Consider the following 11,159-nt stretch of genomic DNA (forward strand, 5'->3'; position numbering starts at 1 on the left):
CCCCCTGCTAACCAAGGGGGGGCTGCGCCCCCCCCTGGACCCCCCCCCTCTTAACATACCCCAACCGAACTTTACGACCTAACAGCTAACTGAGGGGCATTGAAAGAAGTGCTTACGTCCCCTTCTTCAACATTAGCTATTACATTACTGACAACGCCAAGATGGTCCGCCGGCTTCACCAGACCCGTCCTCCTCCGAAAAAGCTTAGTCACTAACCTGCTTCACGCGTTCGTACGTGGTACCAAACCTGCTTCACGCGTTCGTACGTGCTACCAGTAAGTGAATGCATAGTCGTATATGACGGTTGCAAGATTCTTATGACGTAAATTACTTATCATTTAGATGCTTCATTATGACCTTAATACTGCGACGGGGGGCTTCGCCCCCCTCGGACCCCTCTTTGGTATGGAGAGTGAGTGAAATTGTGTGGTTTCCCATACGTTGTAAAAAAATCCCGGAATGTACGAAATTTCCCTACATCTAAGTAATTGTAAGGAATTTCCCTACATCTAGGGTATTTTTCAACCCCCCATAACTCAAAAACTATGCATTTGCGATGCATTTTGTGTATACCACCGTATTCCCCGCAGTCTCAATGGCCCCCTAGCCAAGTTTGGTTGCGAGGGGTGAGTATGGGCAAACACGAATAATACCGTTTTATTTTGCCCAGCAGCATATTAAAAACAGGACAAGAAAAACGAACGAGATCAAGGGAGATACATAATGCTTAAATAATTGACACCTTATAATGATATATATGTGTGTGTGTGTGCACGGGGGGACTGTTAGTTTAAGAATGGTGCGGGAGGCCGTGGACGCATCACACAATCACTATTTGGGCAGTATAGGGACGAGCGAGAGTGGAAAGACATGTGTAGCGGGGCCATGGGAGGGGTGGGCATGTAGTTAGCAAGTTCAGAAGAGCAGTCAGCATGAAGATATGATAGAAGACAGAAAAGGATGCAACAGTGTGGTGGAATTTAAGAGGTAGAAGACTGTCAGCAAGAGGAGGGGAGCTGATGAGACGGGGAGAGCCTTAGACCCCACTCTGGTCAGAAATGTTGAGTGTTCTTGCGTGCTTCCAGGTGTCCTCAGTCTGGATGAGTTGGATGAAGCCAGCATCATGATCTCGTGTGGGGACACCCAGGACTGTACCTTTTGGGCGGGAGTACTTAAAGCACCACCCGGGGGAAGTTGGCCTGGCCCCCCACGGCCCAGCCAGGTGCCCCCACACATGGACCTCCTCAGGCAGCTCAACACAGTGTCCATCAACAGCTCCAAGGTATGTTGGCATGTGAAAGAGTATTGGTAGAGGATGGAGAAGTCTGCAGAATCCTCACTTTACAGCAGGCATCAGTGCATATAACAAATCCTGAGTGGCAATGACAGTCGCTTAACCCCATTAGTGTCCGGCCCAGCTCAGTATGCAAAGAACACCCCTACAGGAAAACAGCTAGGCAGTTGACAATAGGACAGAAGAGGCTTGTAAGGAAGAATAAATGTCATGGTGAGCAAACTATAGAATCACACCCTTTTTAACCAGTAACCACAGGAAATTCCAGAGCTGGGTGTGCTCAGAAACAGTTTCCATTGTCAGGGATACAGTAATTGTTTTTTGCTGGGATCTGGACAATAGTTGGCTTATGTTATTAGGCTGTCTTCTCTGTCATGAGTTACTTTCATATGTTTATTACTGTTCGTAATATGTTTTAATAATAACTCAGCTCATATGTGACTCCTTGCCCTGTGTCTGCAAGGAACTGGGAAGGTGATTGTGGTGTCATTAATATTATTATTATTATTATTATTATTATTATTATTATTATTATTATTATTATTATTATTATTATTATTATCATTATTAGTATCATCATTGAGGTTCATAAAAGTAGGTCAAGGGAGGATAGAAAAATGATACAGAGCCAAACCCTTGGTGAGCAGACATGGATATAAAGGAGAAAAATACAAGGGGGGACAAACACAGTGCCTGATGAGTTGCCTGACAGCCACAACCTTTCTCCAGGAATGGTGGGACATCCGGCACAGCAAGGATGGGCTGGCGGAGGAGGAGCTGTATGTGAGTGGCTCCAGAGTGGTGTGGTCCCAAGCTCAGGCTGGCCGAGTGGCGTCCCGTCAGGTTGTCAACCCGCGACTCAGCTGTGGTACAAGCCATGTTTGCCACCTTCTACACCTGCCTAGACCAACCGTCCCTGCTGGGAGAACCTGTCCCTCAAGAACCCACAGGTAGCCTTTGCTCTTTGATTATTTGACCAAATAAAGACGACAACAATTAAAAAAGCCCGCTGTACGCTGCTCCGAATAAAGGCTAAAAGAGAGGTCAATAAACCAGTAAACCGTAAACCAGGGTGACTTCGGACAGTTTTCAAGGTTTTTTCCTTATGAAATTTTTGTTTCTAGGCCTAGGATCTATGCTGAGTGTGCCTTTACTCTGTATTGTTAAGGGCTATCATTACATGGTGCAACATTTTCACGAAACTTATTAGTTTTTGTGCTAAGTGAAAAAATATGGGTGTCCAAAGTCACCATGTCTGGCGGACTTCGGACACCCTTGGGGGGACCTCAGACAGTGGCTATATTTCATTGGGTTTACGTATCTGAGCCTGTTCGCACACTCTGGGGGCTACTTCGGACTGTTGTACCGGGGGGAAAAAATGGCAAAAAATCTTAGGACAGAAGTTCCACATTTCAGGTCAGTAGTAGCAGGGAAGTAAACAATGGTCAATAATTTTGAAAAAAATGTTATTACAAAAAAGCTATAAGATGTAGAGCACAGTTTTAGTTTTTTTTTGGAAGCTTAATGATTACATAATCACCACAAGAAATGTTTATAATGGCAGGGCAACATTCAAGTGTGTTGGGCTCTTTGAAGTGCACACTATTTTACGTCTCACTTATCAGATTTTATCATGATGCATTTCAATAGAAATTTATTCTTGTATATGTTATTTTGTAGCCAAGTACTTCTACTTCATATTTTCATGATGTGTAGAACATTCAGCATCACTGGACTGGCACCACCACCGCCGTTACGGACCCAAAAGTTAACTTGAGTTCATCTCTGGACGGGCTCCGCACCGGGCCAAGGCTCCATTGGTGACGTCACTGACGGTCGACGGATCCGTGAAAACGGAATAGTGGGAACCCCGCCTTAGTCACCCACAATGTGTAGTTATATTTAGGTGTCCAAAGTTACCCCATTTTGAGCCATTTTTCGACATGCCTCCATTCAAGTGACATTTACAGGTGTGTAGGATATGTTAAGCACCCCTGAATCATTCTAACTGTTCTAGTTAAGCATGTTTATGATTGTTTTCTCTAGTTTTGATGATGTGTGTGATACAGATCGTTCCTGCCAGAAGTTTTCCATGGGGGGTAAATTTTTCAAAATTTCAAAAACACATTGTGCTGGTTTTCAAAACAGAAACATGTCTCAAGAAAACAACATTCTTATTCGAAAACTATAAGGCAAAAGACAAATTCTGATACTAAATTCATCTAGCTTGTTGCAACTGGCTACGAGTTATCAACTTGTCAACTTTTTATCCACTTTTTGTCCGAAGTCACCCCGTATCCGAAGTCACCCCTGTTTACGGTACCTTTGAATATTAATTAGTGTGTGCAACAAGTGACAAGCCACCTCTCAGTCACTTCAACATCCAAAGTATTATTTTGAGAGTGGATTTGTGGATTTCACAGAATTCTTAACATTATTTCTTGGCACATCATTATTTCTGTCTGCAATGTAGCTTTAAGAAAACTAGTACCAACATAATAGTGTCTTCCTTATATATCCATCACCAGCAGCCCTGATGATAGCCACTCACAGCACGTCATGTTCAAAAGTCAGGGATTCATGCCGTTCTGTATCTCTTCCGTGTAAGTTTTCTTCAGGCGAGTCGCTGCATCGTGGAGCATGACTGCCTAACCCTCGTCACGGAGAAGGAGCGTACACAGCGGTAGTTGGCAAGCCCTTCCTGCCACCCTGTTGGTTCCTGGGCCACCATCAGTGCAGGTTTTGCTACGGGTCCACCAAGAGAACGCGGGAGTCTGGTAGCAAACACGGGAGGCTGGGATACCCTTTGTAAGTGTGAGAGAGAGAGGTTTACATAGATGTTCAGACCACACCGAGCCTATGGTGGGTCCAGACTAGGTGGTTCATCCGCAAATTTTAGTTATTATTATTCTCCTCTTCCTATTCCTCCTCTTCCTCCTCCTCCTCCTCTTTCTTCTTCTTCTTCATCTTCTTCTTCTTCTTCTTCTACTTCTTCTGCTTCTCTTTCTTCTTCTCTTTCTTCTCTTCCCTTTCCTCTTCTTCGTCTCCTCCTCCTCCTTCTTCTTCTTCTCCTCCTCCTCCTTCTCCTCCTCCTCCTCCTCCTCCTCCTCCTCCTCCTCCTGCTGGTCTAATTCAAGAGTTGATTTTGGCTCAGAACTCCTTCCCTCATCCCCACTTTCACATTTCTTAACATCTTTGAACCCGATGACCATTCTTGTGAAGGTGCAGTATGGGACAAGTTTTGATCAGTCTCTCACTCTTTAGGTGTGATTCGCTAGGAGTCCGATGACGTCATCGCCGGCGCTCACCAGGTCAGCGGCCTTGCTGCATTGAGGCGGTGTCACACTGGCCGTTTTCCTCTAACCGTTGTGGCTATTGCAATGCCCGTGCGCCCATCCGGGAGCGAGTTGTGGGTTATCCGTTACCTGGTGTCACACTGGGCCTTTTTCTTCTCACCGCGTTGGCGGCAGCTTGGGCAACCGGCAAATCCAACTTTTCCGGGTGTGCGTCACACACGCCCAAGGTCGGTTGACCGTATCCACATCCACAACGTAAACAAAGCACTTGCCCTGTATCGACATGGCGTCGTCTGCTAAAGTAAGTTCTGTCGCGGCTTGTGCTGCCATTACCCAAGTTATGGACTTGTTGCTGCAGTTGTTTGGCAGGAAGAAGCTGTTGTGGGTGTGGCGTGCCTGTGGTTCCTCTGTGCCAGTTCTCATTGTCACCACTGCGCGTGAGCGGCCAACCCACCCATCTAGACTCTGACCGCATAAACACGTGGATCAAGCAACAACATGTCAACACACACACACACACACACACACACACACACACACACACACACACACACACACGCACGCACGCACGCACGCACGCACGCACGCACACACCAGACTCATCATGAACCATGGCAGATGTTTCTCACAAACAGAAATGGCTGTGCCATTTCCTAGAGTGTCACCAGATACGTTCTAACACACTCAAGAAATGGTGAAGTCGTTTCTGTATGTCAGAAACATCTGCAATGGTTCCTAATGAGTCTGGTGTGTGTGTGTGTTTGTTGTTATTCGATCCATGTGTTTATGTGGTTGAGTTAAGATAGGTGGGTTGGCCGCACACGCGCAGTGGTGACAATGAGAAATGGCACGGAGGAACCACAGGCATGCCACACCCACAACTGTTTCTTCCTTTCATTTAACTGCAGCAACAAGTCCATAACTTGGGTAATGGCAGCACAGCGCAACAGCCCTTACTTTAGCAGACGGCGCCATGTTGATACAGGGCAAGTGCTTTGTTTACGTTGTGGATGTGGATACGGGCAACCAACCTTGGCCGGGTGTGACGCACACCAGGAAAAGTTGGAGTTGACGGTTGCCCTAGGTGGCGCCAACGCAGTGGGAAGAAAAAAACCCAGTGTGACACCAGCTTACGGATAACCGTGAACTCGCTCCCGATTGGGCGTACGGGCGTTGCCCGTAGCCCCAACGGTTGGACGAAAACGGCCATTGTACGTGACACCGCCTTGAAGCAATGAAGCCGCTGATACGGTGAGCGTCGGCGATGACGTCATCGGACTCCCAGCAAATCACAAGCGTGTTTTCAGAACTGTCAGCCAATCGTAAGGCAGCCGCCTTCAACTGTGGCTTCAAAACGACCCGTTCTCTCTCTCTCTCTCTCTCTCTCTCTCTCTCTCTCTCTCTCTCTCTCTCTCTCTCTCTCTCTCTCTCTCTCTCTCTCTCTCTCTCTCTCTCTCTCTCTCTCCATAGCCACAATGTTTGGGGGAAAATGTCCAGTGTGTTACTACCTTTAAAGGTAGCGTGCGTGACGTCGATGGTAAGTAGACGTGACACGTACGTGTCAAGGCAGCGCGAAACTCGGGGTGATAATGCACAAAAGTCGGGATGATAATAATTTAGGACTAACCGCGAAACTCGTGGATCATGAAACTCGGATAGCGCGAAACTTGAGAGGGTACTGTTGTCACATCCACCTGAACACAACAGTGCTTTAAGATAGGCGACCTCAGGACAGAGGTCATCCCCAGCCTGACGACAATTTCACTGTCCCTTTGGCCTATATATACCATAGTATCTTGATGTTTAAATAAAGAGAGAGAGAGAGAGAGAGAGAGAGAGAGAGTAAATTAATGTCCTGTACAATCATGATACAGTAAAAGTCATTAAGTCTGTAATAATATATTTAACTTCTCCGTGGCTCCTTGTACTTGCTAACACTAGGATAGAGGGCCACATTCTTCAACGTACCAGTCTCCCATTATAACTATTTCCCAAGGCCACAGAGAACATTAACCAGGTTTTCATGGGTGGTTTTCCCATTCAAGATGCAGAAGCCATGTAAACTATCACCAGGAACACAAAACAGTCCATGAAAAGCCCAGCAACTCATATATATATATATATATATATATATATATATATATATATATATATATATATATATATATATATATATATATATATATATATATATATATATATATATATATATATATATATATATATATATATATATATATATATATATATATATATATATATATATATATATATATATATATATATATATATATATATATATATATATATATTTTTTCACTGAAAGAAGTGAATATTTATTTTCGATAGAAACCTACCTCTTGGTTGATTTACATTGTTTTGATTTCCGCGACCTCTTCAAGGACACAATACTCAGGTAAATTGAGTTACCTATATGTGTGTGTGTGTGTATATATATATATATATATATATATATATATATATATATATATATATATATATATATATATATATATATATATATATATATATATATATATATATATATATATATATATATATATATATATATATATATATATATATATATATATATATATATATATATATATATATATATATTTTTTTTTTACATATCGGTCTGTAGCACCGGTAGGCTTTCTTCAAGGGCCTGGTGGTTGGCCCAAGCTCATCATGGCACAGGCAATTTTTTTTATAGTGGCGCCAGTTATGCCTGGCTCATGCTGCCCCCTGGAACTCATTCTTGATTCACTGGACTGACTGTCGGGTGGTCTCTGGACAGCATGTGAGTAGTCTTAGGCCACTCGGCGGTGACTGTAAAATCCCAGGTGGTGGCGTGGGGATTCAAACCCACGTTGTCCATGGCACCGTGAATGGCAGGCCCACATGCTAACCACTCAGCCTCTGCCTCCAGGGTTTCCCAAGGCCACAGCAAAGATTAAACAGGTTTTCATGGGTGGTGGTTTTCCCGTTCAGAGTGTAGAGGCCGTGTAAAACAATCACCAGCATCACAAAACAGTCCATGAAAAGTCCAGCAACTCAAGCAAGAGGTAAACTGAAGCAGTGACACATCTAAAATATGTAAAGAAATTGCCTAAGTCATTATTTTCTACTTCTCAGGAAATCAGAAAAGAACTGTACCATTGTCTCATTTGACTTAAGAATCAGGCAGAAATGAAAAGGCCAATTCTAGAACACTCAAACCCTGAATGACAAAGGCAACCATACAAAAATGGGCGTCAAGTTGAGAAATTGATGTAGACAAAAACCTGGAAATCACTGAAAAATTACTTTGGCAATTATTTTAAGAGGGTGACGATATTTAGTAACTCTGCCTTCCTAGCTTTTTCCGTGACTAGCGGCCTTACTGCACCTAATGACTGAGTCCCTGCCTCCTCACACAGGTCGGCATGCATTGCGTCCCACTCATCAACCAAGGCATCAGTGCCTCGGAGCCCCCGGCACCCTCATCCCCTGGGACCAAGGCCTGCACCTGGAGGTCTTCATGCAGAACCACACCAACCACCCATTCATCAGAAAGGTAGGGATGTAGCCGGTAGTCACACTCTCTTGCAGACTCCTTGTGTTCTTATGTAGTATAAGATATAATACACAATGACAGGGCAAAAAAGTTAGGAAGGTCATGTAGGGAGGTAGCCAGTAGTCACACCCTCTTGCAGACTCCTTGTGTTCTTATGTAGTTGAAGGTCTTATACGTAATGGTAGGTTAAAAAGTTAGGAAAGTCATGTCATGTCTAGAGCTTATAAAACTTTCAGATTTTTTTTCTTTTTAACAGTTAACACTTAAAGCGCGGGCTAGATTTTGCCGCGCCTGGCCTGCCACGCGGGCATATTCACTCAAAAACACACCTCACTTCAACCTCAAGTATCTTCTCTCTTACTGAGCTAACGTTGCTGAATGAGGTATCATTGTAAAGTCCTTTTCCTTAGCTGTCCTTTGGCGTTAATTTGAACACCATATAAGCATTGGTAGAACAAGCACAGAGTTATGAAGTAGGAACTATGAAAACATATTATTATAGACAGATATCCACCTCTATTGCTCTTATTTTCTATTATTTAGCAATAAAAAGCATCACTTTTTTACAGCTTCTGTGTACCATACCCATATAAAGCTCAAAAACGGCATGTTTACTGTACTTGACGACAAACTAATCAAATCTGGCGGCGCGTTCATTAAAAAAATGCCATGTCCTACGAGCCCACGCTCCGGCTGTCCACTATTGTGGACATTCGCGGTTTAAGGGTTAACGTACACACACACACACACACACACACACACACACACACACACACACACATGGCGGACAGACACAGCTCATCTCCAGACGTGCTAGGGTACAGTCGTGCTGTCCCGGAGAAACAAAGGCTGTTGACAGTGTACAACATCGAGAAATGAGCGAGGAGGAGGCGGGGGTGGCGGCCTTGCCGACCCCGCTGGCAGTGTGTACACCGCAGGGCGCAGGGGTCAGGACAAGACTGGCAGCAAAAAGGCAAGAGTTTGAGTTTGAGGGCTTCACGGATGACATGGAGAGCCTCAGAGACAGAGCCGGTATGTTGAGGAGGCTCATAGACTTGGAAAAGGAGATGAAGCATATGAGAGATAGAATGGGGACGCTGGAGGGAGAGGTGGACGTTCTGAAGACAGAGAAGGATGTTTGGAAGAATGCATATAATGACCTGCACAAGCAGGTAACATTGAACGAGAATAGGCAGAAGACGCGGAGGCTAAAGTCAAGGAATTAAAGGAAACGCATAAAGTCTGGAAGGAGGAGCAAGAAAAGGAGAATGTCAGCTTTAAGAAAATTGTGGAGGAGCAAGTCAAGGCTAAGGATGAAGCTATAACTGAAAAGGTGATTAAGGTGATAAAAGAAAAACCAGAAATAGTGAGGGACTCCGCTGAAAAAAAGAAGTCTGTAGTAGTGGTGGGCGTTAATGAAGAGCACATGCCAGTCAGACACACAAGGGAAAAGAAGGAAAGGAAGGCAGTGGAGCAGGGAATTGAAGCATTTCAGGAAGAAGGTCATGAGCTGGTAGGGGAGATCAAAGAAGTATTCAGGCTTGGAAAGTATGAAGAAGGAGCCCAACGACCAATTAAAATTACATTTAGGTCCCAAGTGGCTGCAGAAGAAGTAGTGGGAAAGTCATGGAAGTCAGCAAGAACAGAGACCTACAAAAAAGTCTGGGTAAGAAAGGACACAAGTGTGGAGGAAAGGAACACGATAAGAGAACTGAAGATTCAAGCCAATGAAAAGAATGAAGCAAGGTCAGAAGAGGAAAAAAGGAAGTTTTTCTGGAGAGTGATAGACATGGACCTAAGGAAGTGGTACAGAAGGGAAGAGGAGACAGCTTGAAGGTGGCATACACTAATGTGAACGGGTTAACATCGTCAATGTTAGAAATAGGAGATTACCTGAGCAAGGAAAAAACAGATGTTATGGGGATTACGGAAACCAAATTGACTGGTAGTATAGATGCATTTAACTTAGGGGATGGTGTATGGATGAGAAATAGAGAAAATAAACAAGGAGGAGGAGTGATGCTATTGTTGAAGAGAGAATGGACAGTGGAGGGGTCACCTATGGCGAAGGGGAGGCGGAGGTCTTGAGTGTGGGAACAAGACTGCAAAGGGAGGATACAGAAATATCGTAGTGGTGTATGTCCCTCCAAAAACCAATTCATGGACAGAAGAATTGTACAAGAAGAAGCTGGAAGACACATTGGATTGCCTAAGGAGGTTGCTGGAGGAGAAGGATAAGATTCTGATAATGGGGGATTTTGATTGTAAGGAAGTGTCATGGGAAAACTGGTCAACGGAAGGAAGTGAAGCTTCATGGGGGAACAAGGGTTTGGAATTGGTTATAGATAACGTCCTCACACAGTGGGTGGAGGAAAATACAAGATTCAGAGGAGAAGACGAGCCATCTAGATTGGACTTGATAATCACCAGGGAGCCAGATACCATAGAGGAGATGAACTATAAGAGCCCTATAGGGAAGAGCGATCACGTACTTATCGAGTACATATTACGAGAAGGAGGTAAAATAATCAGGAATGAGGACTACAGGAAGAATGATTTAACTTTAATAAGGCAAATTTTGAACAACTTGGGGAACATTTTGAGGAAGCACAATGGGATACTTTTTTTGAGGCTGATAATGTGGAGGAAAAACGGGCTATCTTTCTACAGATTTACAATGAAGGAGTGGAAAAGTGGGTACCAAGGATGAAAGAAGGCCAGACATCAAGAGAAGAGTGGTACAATAGAAAGTGTGTAGACGCCAAGCAGGAAAAGGAGAAGGCATGGAACAAATGGAGAAAAATAGGAGGATGGATCTATGGAATGAGTACAAGAGGAAGAGGAATGCTTATGTCAAAGTAAGAAGAGAAGAAAAAAGGAATTTTGAGAAAAATATTGTAGATAAGTGCAAAGACCAGCCAAAACTGTTTTATAAGTTCATAAATGGAAAGTTGAAAAATAGAGATGAGATTCAGAAAGTTAAAGTTAATGGTGAAACTTTTGATAG

At 43.8% G+C, this 11,159-nt stretch overlaps 1 pseudogene; it reads left to right on the top strand.

Moving 5' to 3' along the window:
* Positions 1 to 1,123: 1,123 nt before the first annotated feature.
* On the top strand, positions 1,124 to 2,429 carry LOC126998031 (anaphase-promoting complex subunit 1-like; annotated as a pseudogene).
* The last annotated feature ends 8,730 nt before the right edge of the window (positions 2,430 to 11,159 follow it).

Source organism: Eriocheir sinensis, chromosome 1 (assembly GCF_024679095.1).
Source record: "Eriocheir sinensis breed Jianghai 21 chromosome 1, ASM2467909v1, whole genome shotgun sequence".
Classification (NCBI taxonomy): Eukaryota; Metazoa; Arthropoda; class Malacostraca; order Decapoda; family Varunidae; genus Eriocheir; species Eriocheir sinensis.